We start from the raw sequence: 27,554 nt of genomic DNA on the forward strand, positions 1-27,554 counted from the left end.
CTATTCCTTCTTCTCCTTCACTTGTTACCCGCTCCACATCTAATCAGTCACTAAATTCTGTCAGTTCTACCTTTTAATGTCCCTGGAGCCTGCTGGCATCTTGCCATTGTCATTGCCAGTACTACAGTTCAGGCCCTCATTATCTCTCATCTGGAATCGATAGCTCCTGACTGGTCTTCTTGCTTTTCGTCTCTCTTGCCCTTCATTCCACCTCTCATTTATCCTCCCCAGTGCTGCCAGAGTGTGCTTTCCAAAGCAGATCTGATCGTGCCACCATTCTGAAAAAAAGCATCCTGGGGGACTACGTGACTTGCAGAAAGAAATCCAAATTCCTTAGCATCCTCCATCTTGCACCAATTTCCCCTACTCAGCCTCACTCTAGCCTACTGGATAATGCAGTTTCCTGAAGTTACCACACTATTAAGCCTTTGCTCATGCTGGTTTGTGTGTGTGTGTGTGTGTGTGTGTGTGTGTGTGTATGTGTGTGTGTTTTGAGACAGAGTCTTACTCTGTCGCCCAGGCTGGAGTGCAGTGGCATAAACTCAGCTCACTGCAACCTCTGTCTCCCAGGCTCAAGTTGATTCTCATGCCTCAGCCTCCTAAGTAGCTGAGATTACAGGCACGCACCACCATGCCCAGCTAATTTTTTTGTATTTTTAGTAGAGATGGGGATTTCGTGCTGTTGGCCAGGCTGTTCTTGAACTCCTGACCTCAAGTGATCCGCCTGCCTTGGTCTCCCAAAATGTTGGGATTATAGGCATGAGCCACTGCACCCGGCCTGCCCATGCTGTTTTTTCTGCCTAGTGTGCATACTTCTCTCCTGGCCTTCAGATGACCTGCCACTCATTTTTCAGGACCCAACTCATAGGACACTTCCTCTGTCAAGAGGAATGCCAGATGAGCTTTTGGAGACAAGGTTAGCCGTTAAGGGGGGAGAAAAGAAAGATAGGGCCAGAGTTGTAACATTTGGTAAATAATCTCTGCTAATGGATTTGATATGTTATGGTTATTTGTGCATTTGTCTCTTTCTCTCAGACTTACTGTTTTGTGTTTGTATCCTTAGCATACAGCATAAGTGCTCAATAAATGTTTGTTAAATAAGTGAAGTAGGTATGCAGAGGGAACAACTGTTTATTGAGCACCTATTGTAAGCCTATATGCTTTTAACACATCATCTCATTCAAACCTCAAAACAATTTGTTTGATATAAGTAGTATTTGCTAATAAGAAACAGTCGCAGAGGACATAAATACTTCCCTCCCTCCCCACCCACCAAGGTTATGGGTTTGTGAGGAATGGAACTAAAGTTGGAACCTAGGTCTGTCTGACTCTAAACCTTCCCTCTCTTGTGTGATTCTCAGACAGGGACAATTTTGTTCCCCCACTCTGGGGACATTTGGCAATGTCTGGAGATATTCTTGGTGATTATAATGGGGGTGTTACTGGCGTCTAGTGAGTACAGGTCAGGTATGCTGCTAGGCATCTCCATTTTCCCACAGAAAGGTCCCCCAGCAAAGAATTTTCTGGCCCTGAATGCCAGTAGTGCCAAGGTTGAGTGTCTTCATCTATTTGAGCTGCTGTACTAAAATAGCATAGACTGGGTAGTTTATAAATAACAGAAATTCATTTCTCACAGTTCTGGAGGCCAGGAAGTCAAGATCAAGGTGCCAGCAGATTTGATGTCTGGTGAGGAGGGACACTTCCTGGTTCATAAATAGCCATCTTCCGGTTTTGTCTTCACATGATGGAACGAGCAAGAAAACTCGCCAGTCTCTTTTGTAAGGGCGCCAATCCCCTTCAGGAAGACTCCACCCTTGTGACCTCGTCACTTCCCAAAGTCTCCACCTTCTCATACCACTACCTTGGGGGTTAGTTTTCTTTCCCTTCCTTCCCTTTCCCTTTCCTTTTCTCTTTAAAGCAGTTGTTAACATTTAATGAACCTCCTTCTATGTGGCTTCAAGCCACCAGGACAAAGCTCCCCCCACTGAATCTTCTCCAGACCTCTTCTGCTGAAGAATTTGGCCTTCACAATGACAGGCTGGTTTGGGAACTTTTCCCTTCCCAGAACTCTGTAGTAGCCCGATGGCACCACATCAGTGATGGGAGCTGTTCCAGGCTTGCTTTTAGCAGCATTCACCTGTGTCTGCTTCCTGACCAAAGCCCACAATTTGTCAAGGTTGACAGCTGGGCAGAAGCTCAGGATCCTCTTTAGGTGGTAATGCCTCATACCAACTTTCCTAAAGTAACCTGGGTGACATTTGCTGAAGTCGATCCTATGGTGATGCATGCCGCTGGCATTGCCACAGCCTCCTGGGTGCTTTCAGTGCTTGCCGATGCGGCAGTGGCCGTGGCTCACCTGGCCCCAAAATTTCTGGGTCCTGTGGTGACTACATTTCCTCAGTCTGGATGACTGTGTGGAAAAAGAAGCTTGGTGGTAAGCCCTAAGGAAGAAGGAGCGGGGGCAATGCTTGCCAGCCTGAGATGGGCCTGTAGGCCTGTGGGCCAAGGACCTGCCATCTGGAGCATTTGGCAAAGTTGAGGGGCCCGTGTGTCTTCGAGATCCGAATCTCAAGCTGAACAGGGCCCTGCCCCAGACCCACCTGAGCCGCACTGCCCTGCTGCCAGCCAGGTGCAGCCTGGAGGTCCCTATCAAGGTCGAGGGTGGGTGACTGAGGGCAATGGGAGTAGAGCTTAGGGTCCCTGCTAACAAGGAAGTGGAGGCAAGAAAAGGATCCTAGTTTTCAACATTTGAAATTTTGGAGGACACAGACATTCAGTCTATTACATTGTGAAATCCTGCTCTATTCCATGTTGACTCTAATGAAAAGCAATTCATCAGACAAAATAAATGCATCCATGACTTCATGGGGAGTCAGATTGGGCTGAAGAGAAGTCCTAGGGGCTTGGGGCCATTCATGAGCCACTGGCATTGGTAGGATACAAAGACTATTCTGTCTAGTGTCTGACCTGCCTTTGATTGTATGGTTCTTTCTCTACTGCATCCACCCAGTCCTTCTGCCTCTTCACCTTTCCTTTTCTTCAGTAGACTCTGATTTAGCTTGGGGAAGGCAACCCAGAAAGCTCCAACATTTTCAAACCTCTTTTCTAATTAGAAGGTAGAGTTAGTATATAACAAGCTGCAGGTTTCGACTTGACAATATCTGTAGAACTGAGAACAAGGCCAAAAATGTCACACTCTGAAACTGACAGTAAAATAGATGAGATTATTCACTGTGATAATCTTCCCAGAAAATAACCCACCTAAGAAATTCTTGCTAAGTGTGCTGCCAAGACTTGGCTGTTTCCTAATCTCAGCCAGGGTCCAAGAATACCTCCCTGTAAAGAAAAGCATTTAAAACGTAACTTGCGCATTAAATTAGTAATCTAGGAAGTTATAAAGTGTTTGTCCCGGGGAAGTGTTCTAATGGGGGACGCTTTTAATGACTCTTACGTGTAACTGCCTATAATTGTTGGGGATGCTTTGTGTTTTTGTTTTTCTATCTCTCAGCATAACAAGTATTAGGAGAGAAGAACCAGGTTTATTTTACTGGTGTCTGGCAGCAAAGCCATGAATGAGTCGCGGCTAGTGAAGGGTGGGAATTAGTGGGGTGTGTGTATGGGGGTGGCGGATGGTCACAGAAGTCTTATCCTTGGTAAATTCATTTTAATCAGAAGCCCATAAACCTTGGTTGTGTGCAAAATGTGTGTGTATTTGTATGTACTTTTTCTGTAAAAAGTGTCTGTAGCATTCAAAGGGGTCTCTGACCTCCAAAAAGTAAAACCCCTGCCCTGGTGATTGGAACATAGCTACTAGGGACAACGAAACAGAAGATAACCCAAGAAAGGCAAGGGAAGTGAGTGCCCCGTAGGAAAGAAAGGATTCATTTTAGAGCTCACATTTATTGATTGTGCATGCAGAAGGCCTCTTTACATACCTAAATAGGGTTCCTAATTTTATCACAAATATTGGGAGCCCAGCATGCAGTGGAAAGATGAACTGTGAGAAAACATCAAGGCGGAACAAATCCAACCTGGTGGATGCTGGATAAAAGTACAAAGGGTGATGAGAGGACTTGGAAAGCATATAGTGTGGGGAGAGAGACAATGTGTGTGTGTGTGTGTGCACATGCACGCATGAATATGAGGTGGGAAAGATGAATATTAAGTTGTTCTACATATGTCATTATCCATGCTGAGTTTAGATTCCACAGATGCCCTGGGGTAGCCAACACTAAGGGAATGGTTCTGTAAAGCTGAGTTCTAGGAAGCTAACCAGACAATTAAGAAGGGATTCTTCTCTTTTCAATTGTAAGTTACAGAAACCAACTTTAGCTAAAGGACTTAAAGGATACTGGTCAATCCATAAATCCTAAGGAAAGAACTGAACAAGGAAGTCTGGGGAGGCAAGAGATTGGACAGTTTGGGGACTTCCACAGCAGGTGACCAGCTGCAGTGACCTCCAGTTTCCAGATCTCTATATTTGGGTTTTAAATTAACAAGAGAGGAGTTAACTATTGGGACTTGTCCCAGAGAAGGGGAAACCATGAGCCAAGGAATCACTCTGGTTATTATTTTTTTTTTTTTGAGACGGAGTCTCGCTCTGTAGCCCAGGCTGGAGTGCAGTGGCAGGATCTCAGCTCACTGCAAGCTCCGCCTCCCGGGTTCACGCCATTCTCCGGCCTCAGCCTCCCGAGTAGCTGGGACTACAGGCGCTGCCACCTCGCCCGGCTATTTTTTGTATTTCTTAGTAGAGACGGGGTTTCACCGTGTTAGCCAGGATGGTCTCGATCTCCTGACCTCGTGATCCGCCCATCTCGGCCTCCCAAAGTGCTGGGATTACAGGCTTGAGCCACCGCGCCCGGCCCACTCTGGTTATTGACCAAAGTCATTATCATATTGGTTTAGTGCAGGTGTCCTATCTTGAAAAGCGTGTGAGACTAGTACCCAAGTCTTCTGATTGCCACTTACACGCAGCATGCTCTCAAGACATATTCTTAATTTCTTAATATTTTAAAAACTAATTAATAGGTTTTGGGTAGGAATAAAGTGGGGGACTGTCAGGCAAAGGGAACAAAAAAGTGCAGTGGCCTTCAGGTAGGATGAACTTGGTATCCCAAAATAGAAAAGGTTCTTGTGGCTAGAGAATTATCTGCAAGGAGTAAGGAGTAGCAGAAGGGCGTTCAGAGGCTTTATTGCATCATGGTGAAAAGTTCAGAGGTCTTTTTTTTGTTTGCTTGTTTATTTTCCTATGTGCATTCGAAAGCCACTGAAGAGATTTAAGCAGATATGAATTACATTTTCTGAAAAACACTCTGACCGCTCAATCGAGAATGGATTCTGTGAAGGCTTGAATAAGAGTGACAGTACTAGAGATGGTAAGAAGTGGGTTGATTCAACATGCATTTTTGTATCTTGGAGAGAGAACTGGCAGAACTTGCTGATGGATTTGGTGTCAGGGAAAAGAAAAGGGAAATCCAAAGTGGGTGCTAGGCTTTTGGCTTGGGCGACTAGATGGATGGTAATGTTCTTCACTGAACTATGAAGACTGATGGAAGGAGTAGTTTTAGGGAGGAAGACAGTTTGGAATCGATCATGTCAAGTGTGAGATGTCAGCAGTCTTAGTGAGGAAGTCAGAGGGACAGTCAGATATACATTTGAGAATCACAAGATTATAAATGTTGCTTAAAGACAGGGGCCTGGATGAGATTGCTTGGGGGGCCTAAGACTGAGCTCTGGACACTGTAATATTAGATAATCTAGCTAGGCAGCAAAGGGTAAAGGAAACTGGGAAGTCAGTTAGGTCAGAGAAATGCTGTATTATTTTTAAAGTGTGGGGTTTTTTTGTTTGTTTGTTTTTGTTTTTGACAGAGTCTCACTCTGTTGCCCAGGCTGGAGTGGAGTGCAGTGATACCATTTTGGCTAACTTTAACCTTGAACTCATGGGCTCAAGCAATCCTCCTGCCTCAGCCTCCCAAGTGGTTGAGACCACAGGTGCATGCCGCCATGCCTGTCTAATTTTTATTTTTTGATTTTTTGTAAAGAGGAGGTCTCACTTTGTTGCCCAGGCTGGTTTTGAACTCCTAGGCTCAAGCTATTCACCTGCTTCAGCCTCCCAAAGTATTAGGATTACGGGTGTGAGCCACTGCACCTGGCCAAAGTTTGGGCTCTTAATTTATAGTTCTTTATAGATGTTTGTAATTTCTCTATATGATAGTTTATTTTGGACACTTGGGTTGTTTATGAATCTCTTTTCATATTAGTCTAGTAAATGTTACACACTTTGCAGCTCTAGATTTTTCCTTGCTTAAATCTTTGGCAAAATCTCTCTAGTTTTCTCTTTCTGTGTGTTTGAGGAGCTGGGAGCCATTCCCTGTTAACTGGGCATGGAAGGAAGGCCAAGTCTGCCAATAAGTCTCTTTTTGAGCCTGTAAATATTTGTATAAGGTCCATTAACTCTATTAAGTGGTCATAGATAAACCAGGTACTTATAGGCAACTCTAATAAACTACATGCAGCTTTGTAGTTTATTTGCAATACAATTTTAATTTTAGCAATCCTTTAATTGTTAAATTAAAGCCTGCCTAAGCTCTTTTGTAGTATTTTGCGTTTGTCTGGGGTGTATCTCTTCATTAGCTTTTGGCATATGTGTTTAGTTTAAAGCAGTCCAAGCAAAACATAAATAGAAAGGTAAGCCTACTAATGATATATGGCATATATATTTACACACACACACACACAGAGTAAACAGCCATAAGAACTATGTCCGTCTCTTTCTAATATAGCTAAGTAACTGTAACAGTCAGTTAGTCCACCTGAGGACCCAACTTTATTTTTTAAGTAAAAATAAAAATCTTACTTGTTATCAAAACAATATGTTCCTTGTAGTAAAACAGAAGCAAACTTTTTAAATAGGAAATTTGGAACATAATAATTGTAACTCCACCATCCAGGGATAACCACTGTTAATATCTAAGGTTGTATTCTTCCAGATCATTGTACATATACTGTAGAGTTTGGAGTCATACTGTTCATTTTAATTTAAAATAAACAACAACAACAAAAACTTAGCAATGTATTGTGACTTTCTTTCTTTTCTTTTCTTTTTTTTTTTGGAGGCAGAATCTCATTCTGCCCCTAGGCTGGAGTGCAGCGGCACAATCATAGCTCACTGCAGCCTCAACCTCCTGGGCTCAGGTGCTCCTCCCACCTCAGCATGTCAGGCAGCTGGGATTACAGGTGTGCATCACCACACCCCACGCCCAGCTAAAGTTATTTTATTTTATTTTTTTTTGAGAGATGGCATTTCACCATGTTGCCCAGGTGGGTCTCACACCCCTGGGCTCAAGTAATCTGCCTGACTCAGCTTCCCAAAGTGCTGGGACTACAGGAGTCAGTCATCACGCCCAGTCCTTCTCCCCTCTTCCCTCTTCCGTCTCCCCTCTCCCCTCTCCCCCTTGCCCCCCCTTCCTCCTTTCCTCCTTTCTCTTTCTTTCTCTTTCTCTCTTTCTCTCTCTCTCTCTCTTTCTCTCTTTCTTTCGACAGAGTCTCACTCTGTCACTTAGACTGGAGTGCAGTGGCCTGATTTCTGCTCACTGGAACCTCCACCTCCCAGGTTCAAGCGATTCTTCTGCCTCAGCCTCCCGAGTAACTGAGATCACAGGTGTCCACCACCACGCCCGGCTAATTTTTGTATTTTTAGTGGAGACGGGGTTTCACCATGTTGGCCAGGCTGGTCTCAAACTCCTGGCCTCAAGCGATCCACCTGCCTTGGTATCACAAAGTGCTGGGATTATAGGTGTGAGCCACCTTGCCCAACTGGGCCCCTATTTTTTTAATAATAATAAATATTCTTCAAGACTTGCTTCAGACTTTAAATGACTGCCAAGAATTTCACAGTATGAATGTGCAAATTTACCTATTTATCTATCAGTGTTCACATTGTTTCCGTGTTTTTGTTTTTGTGTTCTGCTAGTGTATCAATAATGTCATCCTGGCTGGGTGTGGTGGCTCACTCTTGTAATCCCAGCCCTCTGGGAGGCTGAGGCAAGAGGATTGCTTGAGCTCAGAAGTTTGAGACCAGCCTGGGAAACATATGGAGACCTTATCTCTATTAAAAAACAAAAATTAGCCAGGCATGGTGGTGTGCACCTGTAGTTGCAGCTACTTGGGAGACTGAGGCAGGAGAATCAGTTGAGCCTGGGAGATAAGGCTGCAGTGAGCTATGATTGTACCACTGAACTCCAGCCTGGGTGACAGAGTGAGATAATGTTTCAAAAACAAACAAACAAACAAACAAAAGGTATCCTTACAATTAAATCCTTGTTTACAGTATATTCCTATTTCCTTAGTCTAAACTTTGAGAAGTAGACTTGCTGAGTCAAAGAGTTCTGACACATACTGCCAAATTTTTCTACAGGCTGAATTAATGTATACTTCTACCAAAAATAAATGCCTTTGTTAACACTGGGTTTCAAAAACAATTTCAGAAATGTTTCTCAAATCAATAGGGAAAATGGTGTCTCATCAGTGGTTTAATTTGTATTTATTTGATTACTTGTGAGGTTGAATGTTTTTGTCTTACACTTGTTAGCTATTGGCATTTCTAATTTAATGACTTGCTTTTCTATATCCTCTACTCAATATTCTCTGAAGATGCTTGCTTATTGATTTGCAGGGACCAGTGTCTCTATAAATGGATATTGAGTCTATGTGTTTTAAATATTTTTTCTCATCTGCCATTGGCATTTTATTTTTTGATCTGAAATGGTAAAAAAAATATGTAATTTAGGCCAGTTTTTCTTTTTATGATTTCTCTGTTGCTATTTTGAAAATGTTGTTATTATAGACATTATTTTTTGATACATATTTGTATGTATTTATAGGGTACAAGTGCTATTTTGATACATGCATGGAATGTGTCGTGATCAAGTCAGGGCATTTAGGATATTCACCACCTCAAACATTTGTCATTTCTTTGTGTTGGGAACATTTCACGTCTTCTCTCCCAGCTATTTTGAAATATACAATATATTGTTGTTAACTATAGTCACCCCACTCTGCTATCAAACATTACAGCTTTTTCCTTGCATCTAAGTGTTTGTACTCATTAATGAACCTCTCTTCATCCCCCGCATCCACACACACACCCTTCCCAGCCTCTGGTATCTATCATTCTACTCTCGAACTCCATGCGATCAAATTTTTTAGCTCTCACATATGAGTGATTTGTCTTTTTGTGCTTGGTTTATTTCACTCAACATAATGACCTCTAGTTCCATCCATGTTGCTGCAAATAATAGGATTTCATCCCTTTTTTCTGGCCAAATAGTATTCCATTGCGTATATATATGTTTTCTTTATCCATTTTCCTCTTGATGGACACAGTTTGCTTCCATATCTATGCTATTGTGAATAGTGCTGCATTAAACATAGGAGTGCAGATACCCCTTTGATATACTGATTTCCTTTCCTTTGGATAAATACTCAGTAGTGGAATTGCTGGATTGCATGGTAGGTCTACTTTAAGTTTTTGAGAAATCTTCATACTCTTATCCGTAGTGGCTATGCTAATTTACATTCCCGCCAACACTGTATAGCAGTTCCCCTTCTCCATATCTTGTCAGCATTTGTTTTTTTCCCCTGATAATAGCTATTCTAACTGGGATAAGGTGATATCTCATTGTGGTTTTGACTTGCATTTCCCCGATTAGTGGTGTTAAGCATTTTAAAAATATACTTACTGTGTATTTGTATGTCTCCTTTTGAGAAATGTCTATTCAGATTCTTTGCCCACTTTTAATATAATTATTTGCTTTTTGGTATTGAGTTGAGTTCCTTGTATATTTTAGATATTAGTCCTTGTCACATGAATAGTTTGCAAATATTTTCTCTCATTCAACAGGTTGTTGTTATTTTTAAGAAAGCATTTCCCAACTTGAAATTATATAAATACTTACCTATATATATTTTTCTACTGCTTGTTTAGTTCCATTTTTTACTTGAAATCATTACCCTGTAGACGTTATTTGGTGTGATACAAGAAGTAGAAATTTAATTTAATTTATTTCAAATGATTAACTATTCAAAGATTAATCCATTTTTTATACCATTTCACATTTCTTCTCTGTATTTGCAGATTAATTATAAAGGAAAGCACTGATCAAAAGTTACACACTGGAGGCCCGTGGCCATATCTAGCCTATGAATATATTTAGTTCAGAATATTTTTGAATTAGTTATCTGCATCTAATAATCAGAAAGTTTTATACAAGAATCTGTTTTTACAAATTCTCCTTAAAAATCAGAATACTGGCAACTCTAGACTCACAGTCTCCCTTGACAAAAATATGCAGGAGCTGGGAAGCAGTTGCTTTCTGTCATCAGGAAAGGTCCCCACCAGTGTGCTTTATTCATTTTTGTTGTCTGCCTGATCCCTGGAGGCATTTGAGGATGCAACCACTGCTATTAAGTTTTGTATATTTATTTTGCAATTGGACACATTACACGAATTCTCTAATTAGTACTAACCATTTTGTGGCTAATTTTCCTGGGTTTTCAAGTAATTATATCATCATGCAAAAAAATTACAATTTTGTCTTCTCTTTTCCAAATATATACTTTCTAATTCTTTCTTCTCGCCTTATTACAGTTGCCTAAAAATTTCTCACATTTTGAATAATGGTTATGACTGTTAATTTTAACTTTAATTTTTAGCGTGACAAGATTGAGAGGTGCCTAAATGGCTGGTTTGTTTCTGGGTGTGTCTGTTTCCAGGAGAGATTGGTGGGTGAGTCAGTGGACTGAGAGAAGACAACTTGCCCTTGTTGGGGGCAGGCGTTGTCCAACTGGTTGGGGGCCTGGTTGGAACAAACAGGAGAAAGACAGGAGATTCTCTGTTTCTGCTGTCTTTCTTCTGGAGTGGGATGCTTTTCCTCCTCTTGCCCTTGGACATCAAGCTCCAGGTTCTTTGGCTTTTGGACTCTGAGACTTGCACCAGGGACCTCCCAGGGCTCTCAGGCCTTTGGCCCCAGACTGGGGACTGCACGGTCAGCTTCCCTGGTTCTGAGTTCCCTGGTTCTCTTTAGCTTACAGGTGCTGGTCGTGAGACTTTGCCTCTGTGGTCATGTGAGCAGCCAATTCCCTCATAAATCCCCTCTCATCTGTCCTACTGGCTCTGTCTCTCTGAAGAACCTTGACTAACACAATGGTCGTAATAGCAGACATCTTTATACGGTACCTAATTTTAATGGGAATGCCCCCCCCCGTGCTTGACTTTTAGGTATGAAGTAAGCATTTTTTTTATTGTGTCAAGGAAGTATATTTTTTGTAGTTCTCTCATGTTTTGATTTTGTATTAATATCAGTAATATATGTGGAATTTGATCAGACCAAATGACTTTTCAATATCTATTGATATTACCCTGTGACTTCTCTAAATTTAATATATTATAATAAGAGATTTTTCTAAGGGTTCATATGCTTCACATAGTTTAAGCCATGTATGTATTTTTATTATGAATCCTACCAATATCTAACACTACCTAATAAGCCCTAATAATATACTTCTTAATCTAATTTGCCTTTAAAAGGCAATTAGGAAATTTTTATCTGTTTTCATAAATGAGATTTGTCTATTGTAATTGTTCTTTCTCTTTTTGGTGCTTTGTCATTTTTTTCTTATTAGAAAATGTCTTTTCAACACAACTAAAGCAGCAGCTCAAGTTTTTTTTCTTTTTCTTTTTCTTTTTTTCGTATATGATTCCAATTATATAATATTCTGGAAAATTATGGAAACAGTAACATTCTAGAAAATTACAGAGACAGTGAAAAAATCAGTAGTTGCTAGGAGTTGGGTAGAGGAAGAGATAAAGAAGTGAAACACAGGATTTTTAGGGCAGTGCAACTATTTTGTATGATATTGTAATGATAGGCACACACATTTGTCAATATCCACAGAATATACAACCCCCAAAATAAACCCTAATGTAATCTATGGATTTTGTGATGATGACATGTCCATGTAGGTTCATCATTAGGTAACTAATGTACCACTCTGGTGACGGATGTTGGTAAAGGGGGTGGCTGGGGGTTGGGGCAGGCAGGGGGGCATAGGGGTACTATCTATACTTCTTACTCAATTTAGCTGTGAAACTAAAACTGCTCTAAAAAAGTCTATTAATTAAAATTTAAAAATGAAATAATATGAGGCTCATTATCAAGCTCTAGAGCTGGAAGAAGCACCTGTCTGACCCAGAAAAAGACCCTGTGATGGCCCTCCAGCAGCATCCTGCATTGGCCCACGTTGCAGATCTAAGGCAGGTGTCCTGGGCAAAGGTGAGCAGAGAGTGCTCTTCAGAGAAGAACTGTAACCACTCAGTGGGCTTTTCTTGCCCGCTGCTCAGATACAGCTAATTTATCAAGACAGGGGAATTACAATAGAGAAAGAGTTTTACACACATAGAGCTGGCTTAAATGGGAGACCAGAGTTTTATTATTACTCAAATCAGCCTCCCTGAACATTTGGAGGCTAGGGTTTTTCAAAGATAGTTTGAGGATAGGGGGATGGCTAGGGAATGGGTGCTGCTGATTGGTTAGGGGATGCAATCTTAGGCGTGTGGGAAATGGTCCTCATGTGTGCTGAGTTTGCTTTAAAATATACTTCATTTAATATCTCTACTGCTGACCATACTTAATTCTTTAATTGCATTTACTGGTACTTTTTAAAATTCTCTAAAAAGTTAATTTTTCATTTACATATTGTGATGGCTAATTAAAATTAATGCATAAATGCATCAACCTGACTTGGCTAAGGGATGCCCAGATAGCTGGTAAAACATTTCTGGATGTGTCTGTGAGGTTATTTTCAGAAGAGAGTAGCATTTGAATCAGTAGACTGAGTAAAGAAGACCACTCCACCAGTGTGAGCAGGTGTCATCCAATCTGTTGAGGGTCTGAATGGAACAAGAAGGTGGAAGAAGGGTGAATTTGTTCTCTCTTCTTTTTTCTTAATTTATTTTTTATCTTAAAATTTTTTTCCCACCCAGCTGCACACTGATGTTCTCTCTTCTTGAGCTGGGACATCCAACTTCTGCCCTCAGACATCAGCTCTCCTGATTCTCTGGAGTTTGGGCCTGGACTGGAACTATACCACTGGCTCTTCTGAGCCTCCAGCTTGCAGGGGTCAGATTGTGGGACTTTGCAGCCTTCGTAATCCCATGAGCCAATCCCTCATAATAAATCTCTTTCTGTATATCTCTCTCTATATATACCTTTTTGGTTCTATGTCTCTGGAGATCCCTGATTAATACATATTATTTTCTTTTCTACTTTTTTCTTTTCTTTTTCTTTCTTTTTCTTTTTTTTTTTTTTACAATTTTGATGTGAAGCATATTATACATACAAAATAGAGTAAAACATGCATTTGTACAGTGTAAAGGATGATAATAAAATAAACACCCATATAGTCATCACTTAGCTTAAGACATAGAATATCATCAATGCCTAGAAATTGTTTTCCAGTTGCATTTTTCTTCTTTCTCACACAAAACCATTATCCTGAGTTTCGAGTTAAAATATCCTTGCTTTTTACTGATAGTTTCGCCTCTTAATGTATCCTTTAACAATATATTGTTTAGTTTGGCTGTTTTTGGTCTTCACGTATGCAACTACTCCTTGATTTATGATGGGATTACATCCTGATAAACCCAAACCTAATGTAAGTTAAAAATCAGAGGGGTTTATCAGGAGTGTACTGAATGCATATTGCTTTTGCACCATGGTAAAGTCAAAAAATTGTAAGTCAGGGACCATCTATATAGAATCATATGGCATATATATTTTTATGATACCCTTTTTGCCCAATATTATGTGTATGTGAGCCATCCATGCTGACGTATGCAGCTGAGGCACACTTATTTACACTGCTGTATATATTCCATTACACACATTTATTATCTCTTCTGCCTTTGAGTGACATTTTTGCATTTAAGGTTGCTAAGGAGAAATCTGCTATTTCGCAGTGTAAATGGCCTGTTCTGTTTTGTTTTCAGCCTGGATGGTTATAGGCCTTTTTTCTTTATCTTTGATAGTCAATGTTTGCTAGAATAAATCCAGATACATTTTATTAAGTTTGTCTGGCACTCCTCATATTGGCCCCATTATTTCTATATATGGTCATTTTTCTCCATTTTCTCATCCTTACAATGGAAGGCTTATGCCTGTCCAGCATGGGAATGGGTAAGTGTTCTCTCAGAGATTATATGTCCCTGTGAAAGCCTTTCAGTCTTGGCACAAGAAATAAGTTTATATTTTCTTGACCTTAACCACCTTAAAAGTGTCATGGTGTGTGAGGAGTAAGAAGACACATGGCCGGCCGGGCGCGGTGGCTCAGGCCTGTAATCTCAGCACTTTGGGAGGCCAAGGTGGGTGGATCACGAGGTCAGGAGATCGAGACCATCCTGGCTAACATGGTGAAAACCCATCTTTACTAACACAAAAACTTAGCCAGACGTGGTGGCGGGCACCTGTAGTCCCAGGTACTCGGTAGGCTGAGGCAGGAGAATGGTGTGCACCCGGCAGGCGGAGCTTGCAGTGAGCCGAGATCGCGCCACTGCACTCCAGCCTGGGCGACAGAGTGAGACTGGGTCTCGGAAAAAACAAAACAAAACAAAACAAAACAAACAAACAACAACAACAACAAAAATCAGAAGAGACGTGATCATAGGTAGGCAGCCTCATCTCTGCCTGAAGGGCTTCTCCTGGAATTATCACACCAGCTGAAGCCCACCGGGGCAGGCAGCAGTACCCCTCCAGCCAGCCTGGCGGCCCTCCCCAAGAGCAAACCTCATCAGTACCTCTGCTCCATTCTCCATGCCTTCTGTGCTGTGAACAAGCCTTGAGCATGCCTGGGACCACCTGGCCCTCCTTGAGAGCTCCAGCACCTGTTTCCTTCTCAAGGTGGTGGTGGAGTTTGAATTTGGCACTGTCCTCAACGGAATGACAGTCTTATGATCATCACTCATCTCTGGTCCCGTCACACCAAGGAGTGGAATGTTTGTCCTCTTCTTTTGCCTAGGTCATTTCAGCTGCAGATTAGGAAAGGAGAGTGTTAAATTCATTGGCTCAGATTGCCATGCTGATTTGGAAACACTGGCTATTCCACTTGTATTGACTCTCAAGTTGAAAAGTGGGCCTTTTGTGCATTCAGGATGTCTCCCAGAGCCTAGCGAGGAGGGTAGAGATGGATAGGCAGCTTCTTTTTTCCAATCCAAACTTGAGAAAATTTCAGCTGCATCAGCAGGTTACAAGGGAAACTACCTGAATGCCACCTGGGATTTATAGACACCTGGGGGATAAGCATTTGTTTCTAATGTGGAATAAGATAATCTTTTCCTCCTAGCTTCTGGACAATAGAAAGGGAGTCTGACCATTTGCCAAACATATCGTGGAAGGGGAAAGTACATAGAACTGGAGATTGGACAATGTCCTTAGTATTCTTCCTTTACAGAAATTCTGTGACTAGTGTTTTCTTTGACTAGAGATGAAGGGCTCCATCTCTCTAATCTTGAAGTCCTGAGATATGTGCCTGCTTGTTCAATGTCACCTAAGGCTTTTTAGTCAGTGTTGAAGGATGGGGCTGTCTTATGATCACACAGATATGTTTTATTGTCTTAAGGGCCTGACAAATCAGGGATACCTTCTAGTTAAATTCCTCTTGAAGGGCCTGAAGTCTCCTTAGTACTCAGCATGCAGTTCAGATGTTTCCCTTTCTCCTGGGAAACAAATAGGATTCTCAAATTGTGACTTTGTTAATTGTTCTGAAGCAAGTTGCGTTAAAATTTATATGCACCTTTCCAAGAGAAGATAAATTATACATATTACAAGAAGGAGAAGAAAAGACACAGTGATTATGAAATTCCTCAGAGAAACGTTCTTTGTTCTTTGCGTGCCGCATAATGTATCTGTCAGAGCAGACCTGTCCATTCAGCAGGTCTAAGATGGCAGTGAGTTATGACTGGAGGACTCAAGCTTATCCTCCTCATTATTGGGAATATAATCGAAAGGTCAGAATACTTCCCCTTTGAGAGTTATCCAAGCCAGGGGCTTGGCTGTGGTCTATGGGTCTTTAACTTGAGGACGGGGGAAGATAGGGTAGGGAACGTGGTCTTAGATTTCTCAGATATTTGAAAATAACTTTATCTTCAGTCAAAATCTGGAAACTGTACACATTACAATCAAGTGTTTCTTGGACTTTCTAGGGTAGAGGAAAAATGGGACAATAAAATAACTCTTTTATTCTTTTATGTCTGTTGGAGTCTTGAATATCATTTAGCCCTGATATCATTCAGTTGGGTCCAACCTGAGAAGGAGAACATCTCTGATTTGATAAGCTTCTAAAGTAGTGTACATGTTGCATTTTGATCACAATAAGACAGATTATACAGAGTGCTATGAGACAGAGACAGGCCAAAATAACTTTACTCTCTTTATATTCCTTTTTTTTTTTTCTTACATAAAAGGCTGGGCAATATTCAGGCATTGCCCATCCTACTCCTGACCCTGTGCAATTGTCCAGAAAGTCCCTGAGCCCAGAGCTGGGTGCAGGCTGTGCCTACAGCAGTCCTTGGGGGTAACCGGTAGCCTGTGGGGGAGGAGGACTATTCTGACCTCCTTTTACAACTTTCGCAAGGGCAGGCAATCTGGATCAATGGAGTTAGCTAATCATAACTTCCTCAGTTATTTTATAACTCTGTGCCTCAGTTTCCTCTTCTCTAAAATGATGGTAAAAATAGAATGTCCTTTTTAGAGATGTGAAAATTAAATGAGGTAAAGCTGTTAGGAGGTTTCAGGGCTAGAGTAAGTGCTTAATCAATAATTATTTGTGACATTATTATTACCTTATTTGGATCATTGGAGAGTAAATTTCTCCCTATTCTTGAGTAGAAATGCTTAATAATCAAACAATTTGGTTTCTAAGTGAAGATGAGCTTTTAGTGGGAAATTTACAGATATCTTATGCCTCCCCTTCTTGCCTATACAAAACCTATTTTCTTGGTGGGACACCGAGAGCCTTATAAACTTTGCTTACGCACAATAGAGAATATTCACAAAGTCTCTTAATCTCATCCAACTCCCATGAGAAGGAACACTGTTACATAGTGATGACAGTGGATCTCAACTTCATCATGAATTCTTCCCAAGAGACTCCTGAAACATTTATTTTATAGCAAAGATGCCTTCCAGCAAGATTGACTATAAAAAGAATTCTCTCTCTCATTGACTTGTTTTATAAAATCAAAGACATGATCTCATGGAAGAAAATCTCCCAGTTGATTTGACAAAAATGCTTAGTTAAGGAATGAGTAGATGATGTGTTTGTTTTATTCCACAACTAAGTTGTAAGGTCTGAAAGGGAAGGGAGCTAGATTCCTATTTTTGCAGATTACAAAGACTCAGTACATCGGACTGGCGTGGTGGCTCATGCCTGTAATCCCAGCTCCTTGGGAGGTCAAAGTGGGAAGATTGCTTGAGCCCAGGAGTTTGAGGCTGCAGTGAGCTGTGATCACGCCATTGCACTCCAGCCTGGGCGACAGAGCGAGACCCTGTCTCTAAAACAAAACAAAACGAAACTAAACAAGAATAGATTTAGTACGGGACCCTAAAATGTGCTGGATACAGTAAATGTTGACGTGGGCTGACCAGGTCCGAATAGTAGAAACAATATTTTTGAAACTTTAAGAAGAAGATTCATGTATGAAAAGATAAAAATAGTCGTGCCTAGATGTGGGAGTGAAGAGAGTAGCCACACGCACTTGACTCTGCCTTTCCTAGAGGGCCCTGAGGGTGTCCTTTAGCGCTTTGAGGGCCTCTGAGAGGGCCTGACCCTGTTTGATTGAAGATGAGGCTCCTGAGACAAAGTGACTTAACCAAGTCTATACCAAATTATTTATGGTAAAATCAGGACTAGGACTCAGGCCTTTAACTGAACTTGGAGATTCCAAGATCTCCCTTCTGCTTTCTCTGTATGAAACGATTTTTTCTTATTTTGATTTACACCTGAGACTAGTATAATTCCACATCAACCAGCTCCTATTATATTTCCTGTGAAAGGAAGTTGGATGCAATATCACAATTGACCAATAGATGTCACTATATGCCATATTATTGTGCATGTGTGCATGTGGCCGCCTGCCTGAATTTTGCTTGAATTTCTTAATTGGGGTGGGGTCTGTAGACTTCTGGGAATCACTGGATCTATTTGGGAGACGCAAAAGAACTATGAGAATTTTAAAAATTGCATTTTAAGCTTGATAAAAGTTTTATCAAATCAAGGATTATTCGACCTGCTATAAAGGCAAAACTGTTACTTGAAACCTTTTTTAATAGGAAAAAAGGGATGTTTTTCAAATTGAGCTCCCTGGAGGAGAAGTGGAGTTAGTGGGGCTAGGGGAGCCCCTAACTTCTATTCAACTGGCAAAACCTCCCCTTCCACTTCATAGAGAGGAGTCTGAGGGATTGAAGGGCATGAGATTTGACAGAACTGGGTCTAAGTCCTGGTTCATTTGTTAGCTGTGTGATCTTGAGTATGTTGTTTAACCTCGCCTAGCCCCGCTTTCCTCAGCTGTAACATAATGACACTGATCATGTGGTGTTGTAAGCATGAAATGAGACAATATGTGAAAACACAAAGATTAACCGTCATTATTAACTATAACCATTTCACTTTACGAAGGCATTTTTATAACTAAAAATGCTTGGAAAGTACTGACTAGTCAAAGTTTTCATTTTAAAAATGGGACTTAAGAGGCCAAGTGATTTGGTTCTCTGATTATGTTTTACAATTTCATAATACAAGTATTTATGTAAAACAAGACATGCCTGTTCTAAATCTTTTACAGGTGTGTCCCTCCTGACTTGGGGAAATGTGATATGTCCCTATTCAGATTTATCAAACTGATGAAATACAAAACAACCCTTCACTTTGTAATTTAACAGGCTAAATAATCCAGTTTATTTGAAACTTTTATCTTTATTTTTTCTGTTTACAAAAGTATTCTAGAATAAGTGTGTAAAATTTCAGCATATGATGTGTTTAAGTAATGATTTGATTGATGTAGTTAAAATATAATTTAGTAATTAAATATGAATGTTTTCATAACTTTCAACCACAGAGTTTTAATGTTTTGATTTAGTTGATTCATTTATTAGGCAAATATTTTCATTGGGAACATTCATATTCACCAAATACATGTATAGGCTGCCAAGTGAAGGCTTTAATGGAATGGGAATTCATGAATACTTGGCCTTATGATGTCAGTTGCTCTGATAAATTGTTAGCTGAAGAATAATTCAAAGTGTTGTGGGTGTATCCTCATTTATAATGTAAATTTAATTTTACCTTTCTATTGACATCCACCTGTACCCTACAATTTAATTTCTGTTTCCCCAAATTCCTAAGGTTTCCAGATAGTTATTTTTAAGGAAATGCAATTTTATGACAATAGAATCCCGTTGCAACTCCATATGCTGTAATGTCCAAGGTTGGAGAAACCTCTGGATCCAGGAACCAACAATTCAAGGACTGGTTTGATTAGACCAGGGTATTCTGGCTATTTCGAGGGTTGTCTATGGTAGTCAGGGCAAAGCAGAGAGGCCACTAGAACCACAGGCCACTAGTCTTGGGCTTCAGTGGGGGCCTCTACCGCTGCTGCCGACAGAGGGCGCAGGCAGGTTTGTGCATCTCCTGAGCAGGTGGCGTGCTGTGAGTTACATCTGGGCCAACTACGCATTCAGGAGGCACACCATCAGGGGTCACCATACTTACTGGGACCCATGAAAATGTTTTAATTTTAAGTTCTTTTGAAATAAAAAGAAAAAATAAATATAAGAATAATGAATATAATAAGGAGTCCAGCTTACATTACATTTTGCCTGGGAACAGCCAGACCCCATCTCTACAAAAATAAAAATTAAAAATTAAAAAAAAATTAACCAGGTGTGGTGGCAGGCCCCTGTAATCCCAGATACATGGGAGGCCGAGGCAGGAGAATTGCTCGAGCCCAGGAGTTCGAGGCTGCAGTGAGCTATGATTGCACCAATGCACTCCAGTCTGGGTGACAGAGCAAGATCCTGTCTCAAAAAAAAAAAAAAAAAAAAAAAGGAAAGAAAAAAAGAAAAAAAAATTATGGAGGTGAGGCTCTCTAAGCCCAAAGTAGCTAAGCCCCATGAAAATTATAATGTGATCCTGAGCTACACTTCCAAAAAATGTGGAGTCCTAAGTTTACTGTAAGGGGAGAGGAGGAAGAGGGAGAAAGTTGGAGGAAGAGGGAGTTGCTGGAGGCAAACTCAGCCCCGGCCCAGGACACACGATGAAGTAGGGTGAAGGTTTAGCTCACCTGGGCTCTAACTGACTATAAGGGAGGTGACCTGAGAGTGTAGGAATTATTTTAAGTTACAACACTGGTTGTACAAAGACCTTTCTGACCTCATAGCTGCCAAGCTCCTAGACTTTTACCTGCTTCCCAAATCTTCAAAAGCAGGCCGTTTTACTCGCCTCGCTTGCAGTCTGTAAAATGTCTTGCTGCCTATAAAATGTCATAGGTCTGGATTGGAAAACACAGGGTGGGCAGGCTGCATGATTCCTCCCCATCCAGATCTAGGGAGAGCTAAGCTTCAGGCTAAGTAGTAGTGCGGGTCAACTTTTCCCTCCTTGGAAAGTTACCATTGGAGGAACTCTGAGACTTCCAAGCAGGTATCTCTGCCTGAACATGAGGGGATAAAAGAGAGCACGCTCTGGGAAAAGAGCAGGCTTGCTGGTAACTCAGAGGACACTCTTCTGACAGGCAAGACAAGGAAGCTAGGTTTCCAGTCTGTGGCTTCTCTTTCCAGTGACAGTGTGTTCTGACACTCCTAGACATTATTGCCTGGTTGCTTGGGGGTGGCGCCTGGACCCTTGGCCTGGGGTCTTTGAAGGCTTCCCTCCAGGAAGGGAGAGGCAAGTGAAGCAGGCTAGAACACGACCGTCCAGTGGCATTGGGCGGTCGACCAGCATCCCCTGCCATCCAGTGAAACACCTGTGAGACTCATGGGGTGGGATGGGGAGGCGGGGTTGGGGAGGCTCTGCCCTCAAGAGCTTTGGTGCCACGCACCCATCTGGCCCCAGGGAGAGGGGCAGCAGAGGAGCAGGGGCAGAAGTCTAATAGTCACTCCTGACAGCTGGGGGCAACAGTGAGCCTGGGGAGACCTTGGCTGTGGAGGGTGAATGGAGGTGGCAGGTGTGCCTCTCAATGGAGGGAATAATGGGGATGCATGCATGAAGATACGGTCTGGCTTTTCTGGGACCAACACCACTCCTACCTGCCTCCTGGAGAACAGCTGCATCCATCATGTTAGTCTCTTAGGCTTAGGTGGTGGCTTTGGTTATTTAACTCCTGGGGTGCCTTGTGCCCTGAGGACACCATGCTGATCTTGCTCCCCGGCTGGTGGGTGGGTCCCTTTACTGGCTGACTCTGGGGGGCAGCAGAGGAGATGTTATTATATCATTCCTATGTTCATTTATGGCTTCATCTTTTAGCCCTTATGGAATCAGGCCGGGGGACACAAAGATGAGTAATATATGGGCTCTGCCTTCAAGGAGCTCGAAGTCTGTTGGGAGAGAAAAAAAAGAAAAAAGACTAGTGGTACACAGTGACAAATGCTGGGCCAAGGCCTGCCCAGGAAGGGGACAGCTACTGGGAGAGGTGTGTGCTGGGGCAGGGTGGGCCTTGAGACAGGGAAGGTGGGACTCCAAGGGAACACAGGAGTCAGCCAAGTGGGAAGTCAGGGAGGAACACATAAAGCCCTGGTGCCATCAAAACCCAGAGGCACTCAGGACTGCTGGCCCTTGAAAAGGCGAGAGCTTAGGGGATAGGATGGGAAATAGAAAGAAAGAAGAATGGAGAGAGGCAGGGCTTCAAGTTATGAACAAGAGCCAGGCTTCCCCCCATTAGAGGATTGGGGAGGAACTGCAAGATTTCCTCAGGGGAGAGACAAGATCAGACTTGAATTATACAAAGACCGAGGCTGGGAGAGTGGGGAGATGAGAACTGGAAGCAAGGAGGCCTGTTAGAAGGCAATTATGAGTAGGAAATGATAAGAACCTAAGATCACCAGCAGTCAGTGCGGATTACAGGCTTGCGGCTCCCAGGTGCATGGTGGTGAGTGGGTGGTGGGGCTCAAGGATGGGAGGGGCCTCCCAACTCTTCCTGCTCTTGCTCCTCCATCCCCAAGGAGATGAGAGAGCTGGGCCACATCTTGTTCTAGGAAGGTGCCCCTGCTGGGTTCTGGTTGAGGCGATTTGACCAGGGTGCAGCCTTTCGCCTCTGCACAGGTTACTCCTCCTTCCCTTCCCAGCACACTTCCCTTCTCTATGTCTTGTGGTCAACTTCCACTTGTTCTTTAAGGTGCAGCTCAGGTGTTACCTCCTTCAGAGAGACTTTTGTGACCTATTCCTGCCCCATACCTTGGGTCAGGAGCCCCATTGTTGTGGCATGTGGTTACCGTGCTTGCAGTAAAGGCCTCTGTCATCGTGCACTAAAATGGCCCAATAACTTGCCATCTTTTCCCACTACGCTGAGCTCCATGAGTACAAGGTTTATCCTGATGTATTATGTATTAAATGCATATTTACCAACAGCCTGCTTGGTAAACCAGGAACAGAGCTAGGCATTTGGGAGATAAGAGTGAGGGGGAAAAACAGGCACTAATCATGCAACCATGAAATTTAGAGCCTATAAGCAAAGACTCATGCTATAATGAGGAGGAACACAGTGTTATAAGAGCTCCTAATAGGTACCCACATTAGGCAGGGTTCTCCAGAGAAACAGAACAAAGAGGATGTGTGTGCGTGTGTATACACATATGTGGATATAGGGAGAGAAATTTATGATAAGGAATTGGCTCTCATGATTATGGAGCCTGACAAGTCCAAATCTACAATGTAGTTCTAGTCCGAAAGCCAGCAGCCTGGAGACCCGGGAAAGCCAAGATTCCAGCTCCAGTATGAAGGCAGTCTTTTGGAGAATTCCCTCTTGCTCAGGATAGCTGGTCTTTTTATTCTATTGAGGCCTTCAACTGACTGGATGAGATGCACCCACATTATGGAGGTCACCCTGCCTTATCCAAAGTGTATTGATTTAAATGCTAATCTCATCCAAAAACACCCTTCAAGCTTGGGTGCAGTGGCTCGTGCCTGTAATCCCAGCATTTTGGGGGGCTGAGGTGGGTAGATTGCTTGAGCTCAGAAGTTCAAGACCAGCCTGGCCAACATGGCGAAACCCCATCTCTACAAAAAATAGAAAAAAAAAAAAAAAAAGCCAAGAGTAGTGGTATATGCCTGTAGTCCAAGCTACTTGGGAGGCTGAGGTGGGAGGATCATTTAAGCCCAGCAGGTCAAGGCTGCAGTGAGTCAAGATCACACCACTGCACACCAGCCAGGAAAGAGTGAGACCCTGTTTCAAAAAAAAATTAAAAAAAAAAAAATAAAAAACAAAAACACCCTTCAAGTTGACACATAAAATTAGCAATTGCAGTACTCGGGCTTAATCTAGGAGGTCAGGAAACCCTCCTTTGAGAGAGGAGCAATAATGCTGAGATCTGAAGAAGGGCCAAGGGCACATGGAGGAAGTCAGGGTGAGGGGGAAGAAGGGAGGCCTCACAGAGGCCTGACCCTGTGTCAGGTGGAGAAAACAGCCTGTGCAAAGGTTCTGTGTCAGGAAGAAACATGGTGTTCTGGGGGATTTGAAAGAAGGCCAATATAGCCAGAAGGGAAAGAATAAGGGAGCTTGGCGTGAGATGATTCTGGATAGCTGGGAAGAGGGCAGATCCTGCAGGGTCTTGTAGGCCACAGTAAGAGGTTTGGTCCATATCGCAAGAGCATTGGGAAGCTATGGAAATGTTGTTAATGAATAACGTGATCAAATTTGCATGATTGCATGTTGAAGTTCCCTCTGGTGGCAATGAGAATCAGGTGTATATAGGCAAGAGTTGCCATGGGGTGGCTGGTTGTATTATTCAGGAGATTTATTATGGGAATTGGCTCGTGTGACTATAGAGGTCAAAAAATTCCACGATATGCTGTTTGCAAGCTGGAGAACCAGTTAAGCCAGTGGTGTAATTCAGTTCAAGTCCAGAGGCATGAGAACCAGGAGAGCTGATGGTGTAACTGTCCAAGGCCAAAGGTCTGAGAACTGGGGTTTGGGGTTGGGGCGGGGGTGGGGAACTGCTGGTGTCAAGTCCTAGAGCCTAAAGGCCTGAGGACCAGGAGCTCCAACATCCAAAGGCAGCAGCCGATAGATGTCCCAACTCAAGAAGAGAGAGTAAACTGTAGCACTCTCTTAATCCCTCACCTTATCCTTATTTGGACCTTGGCCCAGAGAGTCCCAGAGCCAGGAAAATCCATGGCCAGTGTCCCAGATAGGCAGGCATGCACCTCTCCCTAGCAAATAGAAGTTCCCCAGAAAGATTGGGGGAACATTGGGAAGATGGGACTGTCTGCAACGTCAGTGTTTCTTCACATAAATGAAATGACTCCACATTCAAGGCCAGGAAAGAAGGAATATAGCATATGCCCCACCTCATCTCTGTCATAGAGGCCTGATGAACAGAAAAACCATGATATGAGCGTACTTAGAAACCACAGTTATGCTACCAATATCTATAATAGAAACAAAGTGATATTGTTATGATTAACTATTACATTTTATTTTCATATTTTTCTGTTTAGCAGATAGATTTTTTTTCTAACAGACTGATCTCTTGGATTGTGTTTTTCTTTAGCTATTAATGAAATTAATTTGGGTTCCTTGAACACAGCCATCATTTCACAAATGTTCTGCCTAGATGACAAAGAAAAGTCTGCCTAGAATGGAAAAAAAAAAAAACTATTAATAATCCACAAAAGGAATAATCTGCATTATCATTTGGATTAATTGAGAATTGATTGGAATCATCTTGAGTCAGGTAACTTCACTGAATTAGTAAACCTGCCATAAACCTCTTCCAGGGCTGACAGCTTTATCAACAAAGTTAGACGCTGTATCTGCCTAGTCCTCTGGCCACTAGTTTCTGCCTCCTTTGAAGGTAGGAAGGTTTCACATGATCGTCATTCATGAATTGAATACTTTCCATGCAGAATGTATCGTATATAAAGCAGCTTCTGGCTCTGAGTTATTTGCACTCTTTCTTTAGAGACAGGCAAGGTCAGTGGTGAGCTAGATTCATGAGCCCTTGGATTAGCATCCAGGTTGGCACACACTGTGCTGATGCTCTAGGTGGACCCTAACACTGACGAGGTCAGTGCTTAGACCATTCAAATATCTGCACAGTTCTCCTATCACTGACATGTCCTCCACATTATTTTCTGTTCTTGGACTTTCTTCTTCTCAGTCATCCATCAATCCTGATTCCTCCAGTTGGGCAGGGCTGCCAAGGATGTGTAGTTATATTCTACGGCTCTCCTCCTTAAGGGAATATTATGCTAAATGTTCCCTCCCCCTGCACCCTGTTCAAAGAGGAGGAGCACCCCAATGAGAACCTCGTGGCATCTGTGAATTCTTCGTGCAGTATCTCCCGTTGATTAATCAGAATTCCTAGTTTATTTCAGACTGATTCTCTTCTAAATTCACAAATAAATTGATGACTTAGCTAATTACATTTGCAAAGACTCTGTTTCCAAAGAAAGACACATTCTGAGGTTCCACATTGACATGAATTTTGGGGGGCATGCTATTCAACTTACTACACTCTCTAACCAGTGATGTACATCACTTACATATTTGATCTCAACCTAGAAGTCTATTGTCCCTTACATATTTTATGTAGACGAATGACTGACATAAATATTTTTGGAAAACTAAACATCAAGGTTGATAGATTTTATCAGATTTTGTCTGTGGTTAAAATTCATGGGCCATGAATCTGGTCAAATGTCTACGAGTTTGATTAAATACTCCTGAAAGGCAAACCATGGTATAAATCCAGGAAATACGTGGTATAAATCCAGGACAGGCTTCATCCGTGTTTTGAACCTAAGTGTTAGTGTTGTGAATTAATTAATAGTTGCTTTTTATTTTCTCTTTGCCTGTTGACGTCTTTAAAATATACATTTTAGGCTTTAATTATACCTATTTATAAATTTGCCTTTTCTTCTAAGTTGATTGGTGAAAACTGAGGGCAAAGAAAGCATCTAAGATGAAGTGAAAAGTATTTGCATTTGAAAAGTACAAAACGAAAGAATGATTTTTGGTTATTATATCTGATTACTTAAAAACATAATTTTTATAATATAAAATTGATGTATACTCATTGTGGATGCTTTGAAAAAAAGTAGCCCAAAAAGAAAAGAAAATGCTCTTGTAGTCCCAATCATCAGAGTGAAGTGTTGTTAATATTTTCAGAGTATGCTTTTTCAGTCCTTTTTCTAATTGTATGCACACGTAAACATGAAGTGTGAAGAAAATGAGACCTGTATTTATACACATGTACTCACAGGATTGTAGCTGCTCCTGCCTTTAAGAGGATGGTAGAGTTCATCTCAAGAAAGATTTTTAAAAATTATAAACATTCTTAATGTTCCTGATAAAGCATGAATGGTGGACACCTCTCCCTCTTTTCCAGGGTATAGAAAGAGGAGGTGGGACTAACAGAGCAGTGAATCACTCCCCACAAAACAGCGAAACGGGGGGGAACTGAGTTATTTGTTGGCAGTTCAAGATACTGGGGAAGATGACAGGCCAGAAAGTCAAAAGAAGGTGAGAGGATGAGGCCAGAAGGGGAGCTGGGGAGAAGCTCTGGCCATGTGGAAACTGGTAGAGCCTCCAGAAGACTACAGCCAAGGAGGAATTCCTTGTGGCAAGGAATGTCTGATGTTAAATGTTAGATGGTTTTCTGCGCTGTGCTGGGATAATACAACTTGACTCAACTCTTCATTTGATTGTTCCCTACTAACAGCACCCTGGGGTTAGTGTTGCTTTGGTTGAAAGGAAGCATGAAAATGTTCTTCTATGATTTCATTATTTTTTTTACATCCAACTCTTTAATCCATTCAGAATTTATTTTGATATAAAGAATGAGATGGAACACCAGCTTAATTTTTCTCCTAAAGGTTAGCCAATGATCTCACCATCTTTTAAATGATTTTAAATGCCACCTCGACATTATGTTAAATTATATGAAATGCTCAAGTATACTTTGGTCTGTGCTTCTCTGGAAGAGACATTCCAACGTTCCCTCTCTCTTTTAGCATTAGTAATAAACTTTCAAAATCATCTGGACATGTGGTTCTTCTAAATCATTACTATGTCTCCCAATTTCTTTTGCTGCTAGCTATGGCCATTGAGATGGAAGCAGGAATGTTGTATGTAACTTTCAGGATGATCCTGAATGAGAGGGGCCATGCTCCTTTTCACCCCTTTTCCTCCTTTCTGACAACTGTGATATAAATGAAAAGAACTCTGGTAGCCATCTTGGACCATGACGTAGAAGTTGCTTGTTGAATGTTATTGCAAAATAGAAGTAGTC

The 27,554-nt window shown here is 41.9% G+C and overlaps 1 pseudogene; it reads right to left on the bottom strand.

The window, feature by feature from the left end:
• Window positions 1-1,956: 1,956 nt before the first annotated feature.
• On the bottom strand, window positions 1,957-22,562 carry LOC102133478 (large ribosomal subunit protein uL15-like; annotated as a pseudogene).
• Window positions 22,563-27,554: the final 4,992 nt, after the last annotated feature.

Source organism: Macaca fascicularis, chromosome 1 (genome assembly GCF_037993035.2).
Source record: "Macaca fascicularis isolate 582-1 chromosome 1, T2T-MFA8v1.1".
In the NCBI taxonomy this organism is placed as follows: domain Eukaryota; kingdom Metazoa; phylum Chordata; class Mammalia; order Primates; family Cercopithecidae; genus Macaca; species Macaca fascicularis.